The following is an 18,535-nucleotide window of genomic DNA, read 5'->3' on the forward strand; positions in this document are numbered from 1 at the left end:
TCATGCAATAGATGTGTAGATGATATCGACGTGCAGAGCGGTAGTGGGAGCAAGGCGCCATCAGTACCTCCAGAAACTCTGTAATCTGAACCTATTTCTGTGCCCTGCTTTACCTCAGATCAAAATGGCCCTGAAAGAAAGATGAAGTTATTTAGAGGATGCTCTCTAAATGGGTTATCTGAGTAAGTAGGTTCCATGTGATTTTCTTTGGTTCCAAAATCAATTTCAAACCAAAGGAAAACTATTAATCACTCTGATTCTGATCATAGAGTAGGGTAACATGCAGTTGAAGATGTCGTTACTCCTTATACAGTGTTTGTTAACCTCAAAGATCATCAGCAAGTACTACATACATCAAGTAACCAATCTGGTAGATTAGCTTTCAATGTAACCACTCATCAATATGTGTGCAGTCAGTTGCAGATCTCTGGTGCAACATTGTATTTTCACTCAAATGTTGCAGAAAAGGAATGGTTTCCAACTCCAGACACACTATTATCTCATCAGAAGCTGACAAATATGAGTGCATATCTAGAAGGTATACCATTGGTGTTGTACGGGACAGAAATGCACTCATTGATACAACAGTGGGTTCTTTTTGCTTTACTCTGGGAGGAGACCAAGTGGATACTATAACACACAAAATATTAGTTCACTTTACTGTAAAGTAGGTAAGAATTTCTTAACTTTGTACAGTCCAGGTCAACAGGAATGTCATGATTATTTAAAACTGTATCTCAACATTAACTGTCACACAATACAGACATGTAAATATAAGAGCCGTTGCAGTGGCACAGCAAAGAGTTTTTGGGTGTGGCTACACCGGTGTTGCTCATTTGTCGATGTGGCTGGTAACGACTATTGTCTCTTGTGGTTGCATTGTAAAGTACCAACTTTGTTTTGGCACCTTCCTCTTTGGACGACACCACATTCAGCCCCCCCCCCCCTCCCCCACCTTCACACCTTTTTCATGTAGGGTGGGGGACTGAATGCAAATGCCGATGGGGAGAGTAGGAGTGTAGCTGTATTTGATGGCAGTTCCCTGCTCGCACCACGGCCACATTCTCAGATGTGAGTATCTCCCTGACTGCCAATATGGAGCCCTCCTGATGGTGGCCCACTTACTCCTAGACTGCTCTAATTTGGCTCCTTTGAGGTGACATCTTAATCTTCCTGACGTGCTACCTCTGGTGTTATCAGACGACACCAACTCAACTGACTTGGTGTTATGTTTTGCCCACAAAGGTGGTTTCAATTTGTCCCTCTCTCTCTCTCTCTCTCTCTCTCTCTCTCTCACACACACACACACACACTTTTAAATTTCTTGGGTTTAACACCTTGTCTTGATTGGCCTTTTAATGACTTGTCTGTGCTGTCCTCTTTTTCTGCGATTTTATCTCGTTTTTTTGTTTAAGTTACTAAGGCTTTCCGTGATTTGCCTTTCACCTTCTTTGTGTGAATACTACTCCTGGTTTGCCACTTAACAGATGAAGGGACTGATGGTCTTGCAGTTTAGTCCCTTTCACTCCAAACCAACCGAAGAACACATACCCTACTTGCAAGTGATCAGGAGCACAGACTGAAAAAACTATTCATAAGGGGAGCATTTGCATCTAGAGGTACAGACACTGTGGTTGGGCGAACAGCAAGGGCATTGTCCTGTGCAGTGTGATGACCATCCAGGTACTGCACTCGTGAACATTGGTTCAGACTGCTGGACAGATGGCAATGTTGGCGGTGGCGGTGGGGTGACAACCTACGTGGACACCACTGTGGCTGTGAGTGGCAGCGGCAGGGTTGACTGCTGGTGTGGACCTCAGCAGTGTGCTGTGCCTGTGGGCAAGGATTTTGTGGCACAATGTCTGACATAGTCGGAAGCACAGTGCAGCTCGTTCTGATGACAGTGATGCAGCCCAGCGGAACCTTGTATGACATAAGCAGAACATTCAGTGGCTTTTGTAATGACACTGTGCTCCAAACACTGTTTATTGCCAAACAGTTTAAAGGAAACTTAATCCTGTGGCTGAAACTTTGCCCTGGGGGAATGAATTGTTTTCATAGTGGCCACAGAAGATGCAACAGGGTACGGTATTCAGCACAATGTAATAATTCTGCTGGCATCTTCGTGTCCTGTGGCAGGGAGTGCTAGGAGTACAGAAAATTTTTTAAGTTTCTCCCGTGTGTTAGAGGAATGGAGTTTCTCCATATGACTTTTGAACATTTGAATGAACCATTCAGCTTCATCTTTAGACCGAGAGAGAAAAGATACAGTAGTCAAATGGTGTATGCCGTTGGCATCACAAAACTGTTGAAGATGGAATGATGTGAATTGTGGTCCATTGTTAGACACACTAACCTCAGGAGGACCTTGTACACACCAAAATAGAAGCTGAATCCGATACCGTATTCGCAGTAATGGTAGAGGTCATGGAGACAACACAAGGAAATTTAACGAATGCATCAAGCACCAAGAACTATTCTGTGTTCCAGAATGGACCCACAAAATCAACATGGATGGATGCGTTGCCATGGTCCGGATGTGTGTGGCCTTTCAAAAAGGAATTGTAGCGGATTTGATTGATGTTCCACACACACTTCGCAACTAGAGGTCGCTTGCTCAGTCTGGACATCAATGTTCTGTCAAGTACAATGACGACGGGTGAGTTGCTTTATGTGAACAACACCCCACTGACCTTGATGCAATAAAGACACAACTTCCCACTGCAGGGAGTGAGGAATCAGAACACGCACATCATTTCTCTCCTTGTGCAACAGCAGAACACCTGACCACATGGATAGCGCATGGCCATGGGAAAAATAGTGACGCGCCACTGGTTAGGGAATCTCTTTCAAACTGCACGACCACCCATGGCGCATGTATCCGAAAACAACCTGACCCTGCTGGGTCAACAGCATTTGCTGCGACCACATGCTGAAAATTGAGAGGAAAATTTGGACGACGTTCAAATTCCTGAGTAGTAGTAGTAGTAGTAGTAGTAGTAGTAGTAGTTGTTGTTGTTGTTGTTGTTGTTGTTGTTGTTGTTATCTTCAGTCCTGAGACTGGTTTGATGCAGCTCTCCCTGCTACTCTATCCTGTGCAAGCTTCTTCATCTCCCAAAACCTACTGCAGCCTACATCCTTCTAAATCTGCTTAGTGTATTCATCTCTTGGTCTCCCTCTATGATTTTTACCCTCCACGCTTCCCTCCAATACCAAATTGGTGATCCCTTGATGCCTCGGAACATGTCCTACCAATAATCCCTTCTTCTTGTCAAGTTGCGCCACAAACTCCTCCTCAATTCTATTCAATACCTCCTCATTAGTTATGTGATCTACCCATTCCTGACTATCAATTTGAAAACATAATTCCTCAGACGAATCAATTGCGGTGTTGGTACCGACCAATGACTGAGAGACAAGAAGTCGTCATTCAGATTTGGGCATTGGGGCTGTACAAAAAAGCATACTAATAATTAGACAATATTGGAGACCAGTGTTGCAATTTTTCCGCTGTCAGAGCAGCCACGGATCTAAGATTTTTTCGAATCTGGGAAGGAACTCTTTAGAAATACTCAAGAGCTATATGTTTTGTGATTGGTAGAATAAGAACCCTTATACAGATTTGCACTCTTTATTTATCTATTAGCTAATAACTTTCTCCTTTATGTGACATAAAACTATACATAGGAAACACACAGCCAGTAAAGATGACAGACATACAAGACAATACACATTTCTTCAATCCTTGGTCCCAGCATTTTTTTCTCTCTGCTCTTGCTATTTGCTACAGCTTTCCTTTCTGTGCAAGAATCTATTAGCTCATCAAAGTTTGTCTCATAGGCAGGTTTATTTTTGTCTCTCGAAGAATACTAGCCCAAATTGTTAAGTTGAGGATAAATTTAAAATCCGTCTGTGCATTAGTAGACGACAAGCCTCATACTTTGATTCTGCAGCAAGACAGGATTCTTCAGTTTCTTCTAGAGCTTTGACAACTTGTGGTAAATTATGTGATAAAGCTGTGAAATCTAGGTGTTTAGCCAACCACCTTTTTTGACTATTTCCTTTCAATTTTTTGTTTTTTGTTTTTTTACACTTTTGCCCTATTTTTCACCATGTGTTGGATCCAGCTAAGAACCAAAGTTTTGTGCCAGCCAAAATAGACTAACTGCTTCCGGATATTATGATGCTGAATGCACACCCACAAAATTTAGAGTTTGCTAGACATGGTACAGTCATTGCCAGGTCATTCGTTTCCATAACTCCGGATTGGACTCCTCTATACGTGCCGACCATATTAGAACCAATATCGTATGGTTGTCCATGACATTTTTGCCCGTCCAAACTATCAGCATCTAGTTTTTCTTGTATTCACTGTGCGATATATTCTGCTGTCTTTCCGTCAACTTCTGTGAAGTCAAAAAGCTTTCCATTATTTATCATTTCAGCTTCTGTTATTTTTGTATAACAAATCACTTGGCTCATTTATTCTGTGTGAGATAAATCTGGAATGGAGATAGACATGATGGTGAAATAGGTGGTCTCATTGATCTCATTGATAATGGTATTTTGAACTTCGTTTGCCATTATATTGATGATTCCGTACTGTGTTAAACTGTCCTTGTTTTATAGGTCTAACTGGTACTTCAGAGTAGGATTGTATGTATCGAGCATAGTTTAAGAAAATTTCTTTGGCTAGATTGAGGCAGTGGCAGATCATGGGCCTGAATCCTGGGGAAGCCGGAAAACATGGGAAAATCCTCTCTCCTTCCCTTTTAATGTACGCATACCTAGCTTTTCTGACTACTACTACTACTACTACTACTAATGCTAACAATAATAATGACAATCACTTTTGTTTACAAACGAACTATTTGATTGGTTGTTTGAGCATTGTTACTTGTAAAATAAGATAACTCGATGATCCTCCTACTTCCTGAATCTTCTGATGACATCGGCATACCATGTATCTCGGTTTTGAATTATTCGCAGTACTGGTTTTTCAACTTAGGCTCAAGCAAGATTTGATAAGTGAGTCTGGCTTACACTGTTCCTCAATTATGTTTTTACACATTTAAGTCGAGAACAACTCCTTTCAACTGAACACTTGTTGCAGGAATAGCAGTAATGACAAAATAGTTTAACAGCTTGTGGAAAAATTTGGTCCGTTTCATGCGCAATCATTCTTTTGACAGCATCTTGCAAACTGACACAATGAAATGCTTCTTTATGCTGCAAAGAAAACACAGCCCCCAGTTGTATGAGTAATTGAAGGCAGCACTGTAATGAACCCAAAGATTCTGCAGGGAAATTATGAGCATGACTGGCAAACTGAGTAGCATTGCTTGATTTCAAGAGTAGTAGTTTATCATCATGTGAAAAATCTTGTTCTTGCTGTGTTAGTGTTATTTGTTTTTTGACATCGGTGGATTGCCAGTGCATTCATCCATTATTTCAACTCGATTCATGAAAGTTTTAGGTTACGAATTAGTTGGGAATTTCATGGAATTTAAAAAGTCGATCAGTTTATCTTCATTTCTTAAATTTTTCATGTAAGCTATGCAAGAAAAAATCAGCGTAGGAAGCTACTTGAAACCACAGACTTCTCTTTTAGTCATTGTACTGGAGTCTGGGCTATCACTTATTTTATTTAAAACATCGTTTAGCTCCGGACGGTTTTCGTGAATGACAGATATTATTCTGGCATTACAGTTCCATCCTGTTTCACTGCTTGAAGGAATGCGTTTACCAGTAATATTGTTGAGAATTGCTGTGCACTTGAAAGACAGGAATACCCTCGAAGCATGGAGGAAAAAAAATCCTTACCAGTATTGTACAAGAATAGCTCTGCTGCAAAACTAATTTTAAATGCTGTGCAAACCAGTGCGTAAAAGAATTTCTGTTTCGGTCTACTTGGCTCGGTTCATGTAGACCTTTTCCCTTTTGTCTGCTAGAAAGATTTGCTCTAAATGCAACATGGATTCCCCTGGCAGAGACATCACATGCCTTATGCACGTGTTCATAAATCAATTTAGGATATATTCAGAAATCAGCTTCAGGATATGTTCAAAATTCAACTGGGATGCTTTTCAAAATGAAATGAGTAATTGATAGAGCTAGGTGCTTTGTAAAACAAGTTTTTTGCTTCTTCACACACATACATGAATTTGGCACTCCTGAAATTGCTGCCCAGGTTGGCCCCCCACCCCCTAGATCTGGGGCAGCGTATCTAGTGGGACAAGCTTGGAAGGATTGAACAAGGCCTTCAAAGCCTGGTGATCTTTAATCAAAGAGTACTTTCTGCTGTATAAATGTTGGTGGAACTTGGTTACACCGTAGATAATGGGGAGCGCCTCTTTTCCAAACTGACTAATTACGGTGTGCTTTGTTAAGAGTTCGGTCTACCAGAAGAAGCAATTCTGTGGAGGAGCACACCTCCAATACCGTAAACCGAGCGAAGTGGCACACTGGTTAGCACACTGGACTCACATTTGGGATGAAGATGGTTCAAACCTGCGACCAGTCACCCTGATTTATGTTTTCTGGAATTTCTGTAAATCGCTTCAGTCAAATGCTGGGATGGTTCTTTTGAAAGGGCACAGCTGATTTCCTTCCCCATTATTCCCTAAACAAAGCTTGTGCCATGTCTCTAATAACGTCGTTGATGAGACATTAAACACTAATCTCCTCCTCTTCCAATCACGTGCTATCACAACAGACTTAATAATACATCCTGTAATTACTGAAATGAAGTGCGTCCTGACAGTCTTGGAACCACACAAAAGGGACATTTTTCCAGTGTAGTCAATTCATAGCAGCTGCAATTTTCGCAGCTTTCTTAATGAATTCAATATAATAAGTAAGCTTCCCCATGACAGCATAGAGATCCATAACATTACAGGGCACCGGCAGATCTTTTATCGCAGACAAGTGCGAAGTAGCAGGATGAATTCCCTGTGCATTTATGACATGTCCTAAATAGGAATACTTTCCCTTGTTGCACTTCTAAGTCCACCAGAGAAATAGCTTGAAACAAGCAATCTAGATTTCCCAGGTGTATGACTTGCGAGAACAATATCCTCCAAATAATTTGTACAGGAAGAGACTATCACTGTTAATGGTTTCAGGAATCATTAAAAAATAGCAGGAGCTGAAGTCCTACTGAAGGGTAGCCTCTGAAACTGTAACAAGCAAGGGTGAGTCTTTATAACAAAATATTGGTTACCCTCCTTGTTCAGAGGTAACTGTAAGTATGCCTCATATAAATCGATCTTGGTAAAGAATCTTCCCTCTCCCAGTCTATACATTAATTCCTCCGGTTGTGGGAGACGAAAAAACTCACAACGATTTGTGGGTATACTGTTGCCTTAAAGCTAGCAAACAGATGTAAACCACCTGATGGCTTCTTGAGAATTATGAAGGGCAATGTCCATTAGCTTGCAGAAATGGATTGGATAACTAACTTTATTGTCTTTCCATTCTCTGCAGCTCCTGAGCATGGCAGACAGGCCTTCCATGAAAAAATCACAGTTTACTGTTAATTTGCGCTAAATCATTATCCCTTCCTAAACCTGGCAGAAACAGTTCATTGTACTTATTACTGTTTACTGTACTGTTAATTTGCGCTAAATCATTATCCCTTCCTAAACCTGGCAGAAACAGTTCATTGTACTTATTACACAAGTCATAAACATTATAGTCTGATTTAAACTAGTTGTCATCATTTGAAGTTTAAGTTCCAATGTTGCGACATTGTCGCGTGTTGTATTGTCTGCAGGGAGCCTTCACAGTGCACCGCTTTCCACAGCAATGGAAAATCCCTTTAAAGCGTCTATCTTCCACAAAAATCAAGTAAAAAGTCTGAAACTCTCACATGATGTAGACCTCCATAGTGTCTCTCAGCATGTGAAAAATTTGTACTTCATTTTAATTAGGGAAAGAGTTATGATAATTTGTATGGAACATTAAATTTTTCTGTTCCTAAACAGCTTCAAACCTTTCACGTCGTATCTCAAAAACTAGTGTTCTTATGGGAGTACTTTTTTTTTGTCAAGTCCTAAAATATCTCACTTGGCAACAAAGCTTTTAATATGTTCATACTGCATTTTGTTTCCTATATATATGCTTCTGAAAATGACATTTTTATGTAGTTATGCCTGTATTTAACTTGTAGCAAGTATGAAGTTTAAAGTCTCTGTCTTCTTCAAGAATGATGTAAAAGTTTTGAAATTTTGTGTGTAGTATTGTTCTCAGTGGTATCTCTAAGCTTGTCAAAATTTTTTTGTTAATTTTAATTAGGGCTGGTGTTGCATTGGTTATTGAAACAAGAGAAATTTTTGCTCCTGGGAAACTTTCCTTCTTATCATTGCATATCTTGAAAACTATTACACATATGAAATAACGTCTTTGTGTCCACACAAAATGAAAAATATTTAAAATACAGTTTAACTTACCATAAGGACTTGATGAGAAATGGCTGAACAGTATTCCTTAGTCTTACAACAGTAAGAAGAAACTGACCAAAATAAAGTTACAAACACTAGATCAAACGGAAGTAAGATGTTCATTAAAGTACACTATACACTACATACTATTGGGACATGGGAAGACATCGCTTAGTTCATGGGCATAGTCAATGGAACTATCGGTGCTGCTGCTCTTAGTGACAGATACTATCAAAAAAAAGTCTGACACATTGTCGAAACAAACCCTCATTGTTCCATGCTTGCTGTATTACTTCCCTCACATGATTCACTACCTTTGGCAGCCTTCTAGTGTCACTTTCTCAGCTGCCTCCTTAAATAGCTGTCCCACTTTGGTCAATGTAAATTTTTTATTTTCTGTTACAAAATGATGTTTAATCTGAACACACATTAGTTCTTTTGTGTTGAAGTAGGGGCACAATCTGAGCTATTTATGCCCATATTTATTTATTTATTTATTTACTATTTCATCCACAATGTAAACTGGGTTCTTTGACTTGTGTTGCAACACAAGCCCTAATAATTCTGCCCTTGTCAAGTTACTGTCAGAACGTATCTGAATGTACTCTAGCTAGCAAACAATGTCATTTCCCTTCATTGCCTTTGTGGGTGCCTTGTCGTGTATAACCAAATGATATGGAACTGTTATCCTTGACAATTATAGAATTTTTCGTTAAGTTTTGAAGCACAGTGACTTCAAACCATTTCACAAAAGTATTGTGGTTGATCTCTTCATGGTAGTCGGAGGTTTTGATTGAAGTGAATAACAGCAGACAATTAGAAATAAACACCTTAGAATTTCTGGCAAGTTCTACAGTCATTCCTATTCTTTTTTCTCTCCCGATGGGAGCTGCCGTACTACCACTGATGGTATCATATATCCAGTCTCTTTTTAAACTGTGTCCCGCGTTCAACCATGTTTCATCAAGCCAAATGATATTATCAAAATTTGTTCCCTACTAATTCTGTAAGATTGGAGCTTTTCCGGATTGCAATATCTTGGAGTTCCATTAATAACTTGTGGCCAGAAATGGATTTATAGCGGAATCCTAACTTTTCACGACTCTTAACGAGGATCATTTACTACCCTGAAATAGGTCCACTGCTACAGGGATAGAATGTAGCTTTCCAGTTCACGTGGGCACAAAAAGCATCTTTTTCTGGAACTTTTTCTTTGGTGGTTGATATCCATTTCCTGGCACATTTTGATGCCATATCTAGCCAATGCATGTATGACATTTCTTTGCAAATTTCGAATTTTGGCTCTGGACTCCATATTTGGACGCATTAGTTGTAGAGCCAAGTCTTTCAAGAAAAGCCTCCTTTTATGTGATTTTCCATTGTGATATTCATGATATTGTTTTGTGAATAAACAGAAAGCATTTATGGCTGCTACATCCATTACATTAGCCCATAATACAAATGGCTCTCTCCTTGTCTGTCTTTTGCTAGTGTATGTACGTACCTTTTGATCAAGAGAATTGACACCCAATTTTGTTTTGTTATAAAATAAAATCATTTCTGGTTTTTTCTTTTTATGAGTCTCATCAACTGTGGCGCTGCGATGAATTGATGTTGAAGATAAAACCTCTCATGTCATATGTGGTTTCATTTCGAGTGAAATTTGTGGTTTGTTAATGCGAAGAGTGCTGAATGCTGTAATTTTATCCTTCAATAAATCTTGAAACAGGGAAACACTGGTAAAGCAGTTGTCTGTCAAAGAATCACAGAGCCAAAATATCTTTATTCCATGTTTTCTTGGTTTGCTTGGAATAAACTGTATAAATTCACGACGCCCTTTGAAAGAGACTAGCTGTTCATCTATTGTGCAGCTCCCTCCTGGCTGAAACCTTTGCCAGCAGTTGCTTATGAATAGTTCCCACACATGGCGAAAAGATGGCATTTGATCATCTTGGCTCCTAGCGTCTATCGTTAAACCATATACACAGGGTTGCCAGAAGAGTCGTGAAATAATACCCTGATAGGAACAGCCCATCTTCTGTAACTGCCAGCTAATAAGAGAATACCAAAAGAAGCATTCATTTCCTCATCTGTGACCTTACGCCCTGTTTGAGCGTACGCCCTGTTTTGACCTTTTAATAGCTACTGAGCGTCGTCCTTCCAGATTTGTGCAGTGAACTATTTCATCCACAATATTATTTGTGATGAAGTAACTCCAAGCATCTTTTGGTATTTGTGTGCGACTTCCCCTAACAGGACCTGGAGAAATTTCGATTATATTATGCTTAAGCATTCTGCTAGGAGGAGGTGATGTTTTGCTCCACTGAGCCCCATCGCACCATATAAAAAAGTTTGTAGGCTGTTGTGTACTTGCTACATTATTTGAATCTGCTGGTAGCGGTCTGTTATTGGACCAGACTTTCGTTGGTAAGCCAGCTTCATTTACATCAGAATATTTTGTACTACTTTCTTTAGAGTCTGAGCTGTCCAACAAAGGTGTATATGCAGGATCAGTTTCATCTTCGGAAGCATTTGGATCATCTGAATTTACTGCAGAATTACATTCCCTCTTTCGATATGTACTGGATGATTCCATACTGTAAGAAACGAACATTCCTTGATTACTTTGTCAGAGAAAGAGCGAAGAAAGGGGAGAAGAGAGAATAACAAACACAATCACTTACATCAGCTATTAAAGTGACTTCTTTTATGCCTGAGGCCAACTTCTACAATGAGTAGTAAGTTGATTGTTGTTGTTGTTGTTGTTGTTGTTGTTGTTGTTGTTGCCGGATTCTGATCCGTGCAACAATTTCCAGTATAAAAATATACCAGGTACCAACATTCATAAACTGGGAGAAAAGCACTTGCTAAAGCATTAGATTACATCAGGCCTTGAGAGACCCTCTTCATGCATTATCCACATAGCAGTAAGAAAACACTGATTTCATAAAGTCTATGTGACACTGAATACAACTTTATTGTATTTCTTAATTGTAAACGTGTTTTTAAGGATTACATAAAGTAAGGTCCAATTATATGTGATTTTAATATAATTAAGTGCGTGATTAATTCACTCCCTGTCCTGAAAGGCCCCTATCGTGCATCCAAGGGCTAAAAGGTTTTTAGATTTGTGACCCTCACAAATTTCCCTGTGCAAATACTTATCACTGATCGTTCATTGATTTGTAGAGCAACTACTATCTTACACTTCCTGAAAGTTTCCTTGGTCTGCCCCTCTTTTGACTAATTTCATCACACATTGTAAGGCACGTGAAGCTGAAGGTCACCCATATTGCTGGGGAGTGGCTGGCTCAATACTATATGCAAGACACCGCAGAACAGCAGAAGTGGCAACGAAGGAGAAGCCGACAGTGCCAGGTACAACCCGTTATCTGTCAAGTGACAACTAGTTCAAATCAGACTATAGTTTGACACACGGAAACACTAATTTGTAACACACTATCTTGCATGCATAGGTTGAACAAATTAAATTAGCCTAATCCAAATATGTTTGGAATATCCACAATGTCTGGAAAAGGGTTGATTGCTACTCACCGTAAAAATTACCCATTGAGTTGCAGACATGCAAACAAAAAGCTGTTACATATTATAGCTGCAGCCAAACCCTTCTTTGGCACACATGACGACTACCACTGAGAGCTTAGACCAATTCCACTTACGCTAGCTTTAATGGTCCCTCTGATATAGAATGCACTTGCTGGCAGCTTTTTCTGTGGCATCAGCCATTGCTTGAGCCTGGGTTGCCTTGTGTAAACACAGTGTTTGAATATGATGTGGCTTTCCACACTGGAAACATTTTGCATCACAACAAGGACAAGCATTTTGGTCATGATTCGAAAAGCATCCTCCATCAAAGATTCTTGCTCCTTCCATCTGCACTAATACAGAGAAGTTCACTTATCCCTAGCCAAAACCCCCAACCCTGTTCCTGGGTTGCTGCTTGCCTCGTGGAATCCCCTGAAATGGCCTTATCATCAAGTTACTCATCTCTGGCTGCAACTCCTCGTTCCACAGTGACTTCCATCTGTTCAGATTCCTCCCGTCCTTAACCCTCACCAACATAGTCCTGCAAAACCATGTAAATCAGGCAACCCTGAAACACTGAATGTGGCAAAGTGGGCGCCGCAACTGACTATGATATTCTGACCATTCCTCTTCCGTGCTACTGAAAATTTGAAACCTAGTTGCAGCTGCTTGCTGGAAGAGGATGGCGACCATTTGTTGGACACTGAGCACCAGGTGTTCCGTCTGCGGCCTCTGAAACAACTACTTTGTTGAGAGACGTTTTCTGTGGCGGCTCAGGCATGGTTAAACACCTGATACGATACACAGAAAAATAGAATTCAAGACAAAGCAAAAGACAAACCCCAAGCACCTAATGCATGTAAACAACATGCGTACATAGACAGTTCAGAAAGCAGTTGAGGCAAGTCTGTATAATGACCAGCCTTGGCCCCACTCATTGTACCAATGAAACACACCAATTGGTACAACAATGGATTCTTGTTTATTTTGCTGAGGGAGGAGACCGGGTGGGTACTAAAACACACAGAATATTAGTTCGCTTAGTAAACCAGGACTTTAAAAACTAGTGACACTTGAAACTGCATGTGGACTTAGTTTTATCTGATAAAAGTGGTACTTGTTATCTAATGGGCATGTAATTAGTGGTACTGTATCCTCATCGAGTATCCTTTTCTTAAAATTGCAGAAATGTGAATGTTTACACAGAAACATTAAATTTAATATTTGCTCTTGGAGGAAATATGTATGGATTACTATTGTTTTGTTCTCTCATTTAACTATACATGTGCTCCCTCATAGTTTTCATCATATTTCTTTACATGTAAACACATCAGTGCTTCTCATTTTTCCATGCATTACATCTCACACCAGATAGGAAAAAAAAAAAAATATTATTGCAGAAATTCAAAGTGTTACATACAAGTGATTTATTAAGATTTTTTTTAGATATAGTGGTAACTAAAAAAAAATGAATGAGAAGTTAACAAAAAATGGAAAGTTGAGGTAGGAATAACTAACAGTATTATGAGGAGGATAGTTTGCTATCCTCCTCATAGAAGAGGCATTAAGTCGCAGACAGCTAAACATGAAAGATTTTGCACAAAAGGCCTTGTTAGGAAATAGAAAAACACACACACACACACACACACACACACACACACACACACACACACACACACACAGGCACATCTCACACGCACATGGCCACTGACTCTGGCCACTGTGGCTGCAGACTGCAACTGCATTCGATATGAGCAGCAATCTAGAGCGATGGAGGTAAGGATGAGTTGGGCTGTGGGGGAATGATGTAGCAGGATATGTGTGCAGGCAGGTGATGAACTGCCTTTGGAAGTGTGTTGGCACGTGAAGGTGAAAGGATAGAGTTGCAAGGTGCAGAGTGAGGGGGCTGTGGTAGGAGGTGGGAGGGGAGAGGAGAGAAGAAGAAAAGGGGGAAAGATTAGTGGGTGCATTGGTAGAATGGAAGGCATTTGTAATATTGGAGTGGGAGCAGGGAAGGGGATAGGTAGGTGGGGTACAGAGACTAATGGAACTATTATAAGAACAAAGGATATGTGATAGTAGAGTTCCCACTCGCACAGTTCACAAAAGCTGGTGTTGGTAGGAAGTGTCCAGATGGTACAGGCTGTGAAGCAATCATTGAAGTGAAGAACATTGTGTTGGGCAGTGTGATCAGCAACTGGGTGGTCCAGCTGTCTCTTGGCCACAGTTTGGTGGTCACCATTTACGCAGATAGACTGCTTGTTAGTTACCATTCCCATGTAGAAAACGGCACTGTGGTTGCAGGTTAGTTTGTAGATTATATGGGTGACAGTTAGTCCTGGCTTTGATAGGATAGGAGATGCCTGTTACTGGGATGGAGTAGGTGGTGGTGGGAGGATGTATGGGACAGGTCTTACATCTAGGTCCATGGCAGGGATATGAGCCAGGATGAAATGGGTTGGGAGTGAGTGTGTGGTAAGAATGGACAGAGCTATTGCATTAGTTCATAGGGCAGCAGAATACCACTGTGGGAGCACTGGAGAATATTCCTCATTTCAGGGAATGAGAAGTGGTCGAAACCCCGGTCGAGGACGTGACTCAGTTGCTCCAGTCCTGGGTGATACTGAGTCGTGAGAGCAGAGCTCTGTTGTGGCCGGATGGTTGGTGAGTGAGTAGTGGTAGGTTCCTGGAGAGACAGGACATGGGAGAACTGTTTCTGAACAATTGGGAAGAGGGTAATTCGGTCTGTGAAAGCCTCGATAAGGATCTTTGCATGTATGAAAGGGACTGATCTTGACATTTTTTGAGAGGGACTGCTCGTCACTACAAATGCAGTGACCATAGTTGGCTAGGCTTTACGGAAAGGACTTCTTAGTATGGAATGGGTAGCTGCTGTCGAAGTGGAGGTATTGTTGAAAGTTAAGGTTTCATGTGGATCCATGTGATGTAACCACCCTGGAGGTGGAGATCAACATCTAGGTGGAGATCAACATCTAGGAAGGTGGCTTGTTGCATTGAGAAGGACCAGGTGAAGTGAATGGGGGAGAAGATTTGAGTTTCTGGAGGAATGTGAATTGGGTCTCCTCACCCTCGGCTCATATCACAAAGATGTCATCAGTGAATCAGAACCAGGTGAGGGTTTTGGGTTTCTGGGTGATTAGGAAGGGTTTGTCTAGATGTCGTGTGAATAGGTTGGCATAGGATGGTGCCAGGCAGTTGCCCATTATTATACTGTGGGAATGTTTGTAGGTGATGTCTTAAAGGAGAAGTAATCATGTTTGTGGCTATAATTGGCCATATTGACTAGGAAAGTGGTTGTAGGTTTGGAGTCTTGTCAGGCATTGGGAAAGGTGCGTTTAGTAGCATCAAGGTCATGAGCATAGGAGATGTTTGTGTAGAGGGAGATGGCATCAACAGTGACGAGCAGGGCACTGGGTGGTAAAGATACAGTAACGATGGAAAGTCAGTGGAGGAAATGGGTAGTGTCTTTTATATAGAAGGGGAGAGTACAGCTGAAGGTGTTGGTCCATGAGAGCAGAGATTCTCTCAGTGGGGGCACAGTAACCGGCAACACTGGAGTGTCCTTGGTGGTTGAGGTTATGGACTTTAGGAGGTATGTAGAAAGTAGGAGTGTGGGCAGTGGTAAGAGTGAGGAGAGAAATAGACTAAAGGGAGAAGTTCTGGGATTGACCTACGAATTTAAGGAGGGACTGAAGATTTTGATGGGTTTCTGAAATGTCACTGTGACGGGACAGCTGGTGGAGTCCTTCCACTAGGAAATCACTACAGTTCATAACCCCAGTGGTGGAGTCTGTAAGATTGGAATCAGTTTTTACTTGGCAGATTGCAGTTCTTTCTGAGGCTGTAAGGTTGATTTCCATTTACAGGAAATGATGGTGAGGCAAGATTCAAAGTTAGGAAATTCTGGTTAGGAAATTCTGTGAAGTTAACATGGGTAATTTGGGGTTTGTTTGGTTGGATCATAATTTGGTGGAGGAGTGGCATGGTTCAGTATTGGTGTTGTTGAGTTGGATTGGTACAGTTGGTGGTGAAAGTATTTCCACTGTAGGGACCAGTAGGGGGAGAGAGAGCGTTTAACAAGTTGATGGGGATTATCAGTTGATGGAATTTGAGCAGATCGAGGTCATTGTTGTAGTAAGGGGTGCAGCCAGAGATGGATAATTTTATGACGACGCCATTTGGGGAGTATTCCACAAGGTAGGCAACAATGCAGGAGCAGTATGTGAGACTTGGTTCTGGCTAGGGATAGGGAAAGTGTGCCAATACAGAAAGTTTCCCCTATCTCTTTTAAGGAAAATAGCTTTCAAAAAATGTTAAACCTTTTTTTGATCTTCTTTTCTGAATGGATTTCCTGAATGCTCAGATGCTTTTATTTATGATGATTATGTGTGCATTATGTTACCTATTTTGTAGTTGCAAACTATGTCACGCGTCCATTTGGCTGTCCAAATTGATCGACTTAGAAATGCACTGGGCAGCTCAAACAAGATTTACATAATAGGTTCGTTGTGCAAGCTAACTTTGGACTGAGATGAGTCAAGAAGGCACCAACAGACATTGTGATTATTATGTATGTGTTAACAGAAATTGAGTGTGTTATGGTACATATATACTCAGGACAGGCATATGGTGTAGGGATTATACTCAGTAACAACAAACCCTACTTTATTCACTGTGATATTGGAACACTTGACACTGATTTATTGTAAGACTTTTGACTCCAAAACGTACGTATTTTGTATCGTGCATAAATAGGTGGATAGATGCAATTTTCTTTGCCCAAGCTGATGTGGATCAATCACTGGGAACAGTGACAACTATTAAATATTTTGCAGTATGCAGCAGGGTTGATTAAAAGTGGAAAGGCCCCATAAAATTAATTATGGAAATGCATGTTTAATGGAAGATAATTCAATAACTCTGAAATGAGTATGTTAACACAAGAAAGTTTGTAATTTAATACCTCCTTATTGGTTGCAAAATTACTGTATTTCCATCATTTAGTTCTCTGGCCGAATATGTTCCCCAGTTGAGAACCTCATAGTATCTGTTACACTCATTTCTGTGTAAGCATTCGAGTGTACCCTATCTCCTCACACATCCACGGTCACGGCTAAAACTTAACACCTGTTGTTACTATAGAAATACATGAATTTTATTCTTTGTATTATGAATTTTCTGATGTAGTAGTAATCAAAAATATTGTATGAGAACTTCCTTTATGTTGGGAAAAGTTTATTTGAAATAATCAAAAAGCAGCGTAATGATATTATTGAGGACACTCACGTAGGTAACAAATAAATGAATTTCACTGTGTTTTACTGCTGAATTAGGTAGTTATAATTCTTAGGGGCAAAATATGTTGACAATATTCTATAGTGGCACTTAATTTCAAGCAATTGAGTATTTAGCATCGACACAAAATGTGTTGACAGTATTCTATATTGGTGCTTAATTTCAAGCAATTGATTATTTAGCATTGACATTGGTTGGTTGCTGACGGTTTTGTTTATGGACGAAACACCCTTTTTGAGGATTTGGCTATTTAGCAGATACCACTGTAATTTTAATCAGATAGTAAATCATGGTGTATCCAACTGTGATTCTGTGGCATGATAATATTAACAAAGAATATAAATGTTAAAGTCCTTTATTTTCTAACATCTTGAAGTTCTTCAAGACAAATGACACAAATTAGTTGTGAACTGATAAATATTCTGGAGATAATGGAGCTGCCATAGTTACGCCTTCTCATTCATCATTTTCAATGTGTCAGTTATAGGGACACCATATGCATCAACAGAAAATGTTTTTCCTTCAAGTAGCTATCTGAAATATTTTATCATTAAATGAATGTTGAATAGTTCTTGGTCATAAGATGAATAAGAGAGAATTTGAAACGAAACTGACAAGTTTCCAAGTTATATCCTGTTTCTGTTGTAGGGCTGCTCCAGCTGTGAAATTTGCTGCATGCACAAAAAACACAAGTTTGTATTCCGCACTTGGGATAGTTAGCAGTGCAGCTGGGCTAGTTCCATTTTGCACAATAAATCGTCATGATGTGGAACTAGTTATTTTACCTTCATATTGCAAATTTATTTATTTATTTATCGTATCCAAGACATCACCATTTTACAAAAAAAAAAAAAAAAAAATGATATTACAATGCAAGAGAAGCAGTTATAATACAATAATACATGGTTATAAGGTAAATTAACTACAATAATATAGGAAAGTATGTAACATGTAATGATAAGCGCTAAGGATGCGAAACAGAGCGATTTTCATATCCCACGTGAAGCCCAATACACTGCAGCTTGAATAGCCTTGTCACTTGCTTCAAATAGGTCTTGAGTCGAACACGGGTTGTTTAGTTTCCTGCAGACCAGTAGGTGTTGTGGGTCTTGCTGTTCTCCACACTCGCAGGGCTCGTCTGCACTGATGTAGCCCCATTTTTCCAAGTTTGCTCTGCATCTTGATACGCCTGTTTGTAGTCTGTTCAGAGCTTTCCAGGTCGTATATGGGAG

The 18,535-nt window shown here is 40.2% G+C and overlaps 1 protein-coding gene across 11 annotated transcripts in view; it reads left to right on the forward strand.

Moving 5' to 3' along the window:
• The window catches only part of LOC126106877 (longitudinals lacking protein, isoforms N/O/W/X/Y-like), a 321,743-nt gene that overhangs the window by 84,509 nt on the left and 218,699 nt on the right, over nucleotides 1–18,535 (forward strand). The window contains exon 1 of one of the 11 annotated variants that reach the window (XM_049913281.1): nucleotides 2,501–2,659. The exons of the other annotated variants lie outside the window; for them this stretch is intronic. The gene's annotated coding sequence lies outside the window, so the exon portion shown is untranslated. Of the gene's footprint in view, nucleotides 1–2,500; nucleotides 2,660–18,535 lie in introns of those variants that run through there. 11 annotated transcript variants of the gene reach the window in all.

Source organism: Schistocerca cancellata, chromosome 10 (genome assembly GCF_023864275.1).
Source record: "Schistocerca cancellata isolate TAMUIC-IGC-003103 chromosome 10, iqSchCanc2.1, whole genome shotgun sequence".
Lineage (NCBI taxonomy): Eukaryota > Metazoa > Arthropoda > Insecta > Orthoptera > Acrididae > Schistocerca > Schistocerca cancellata.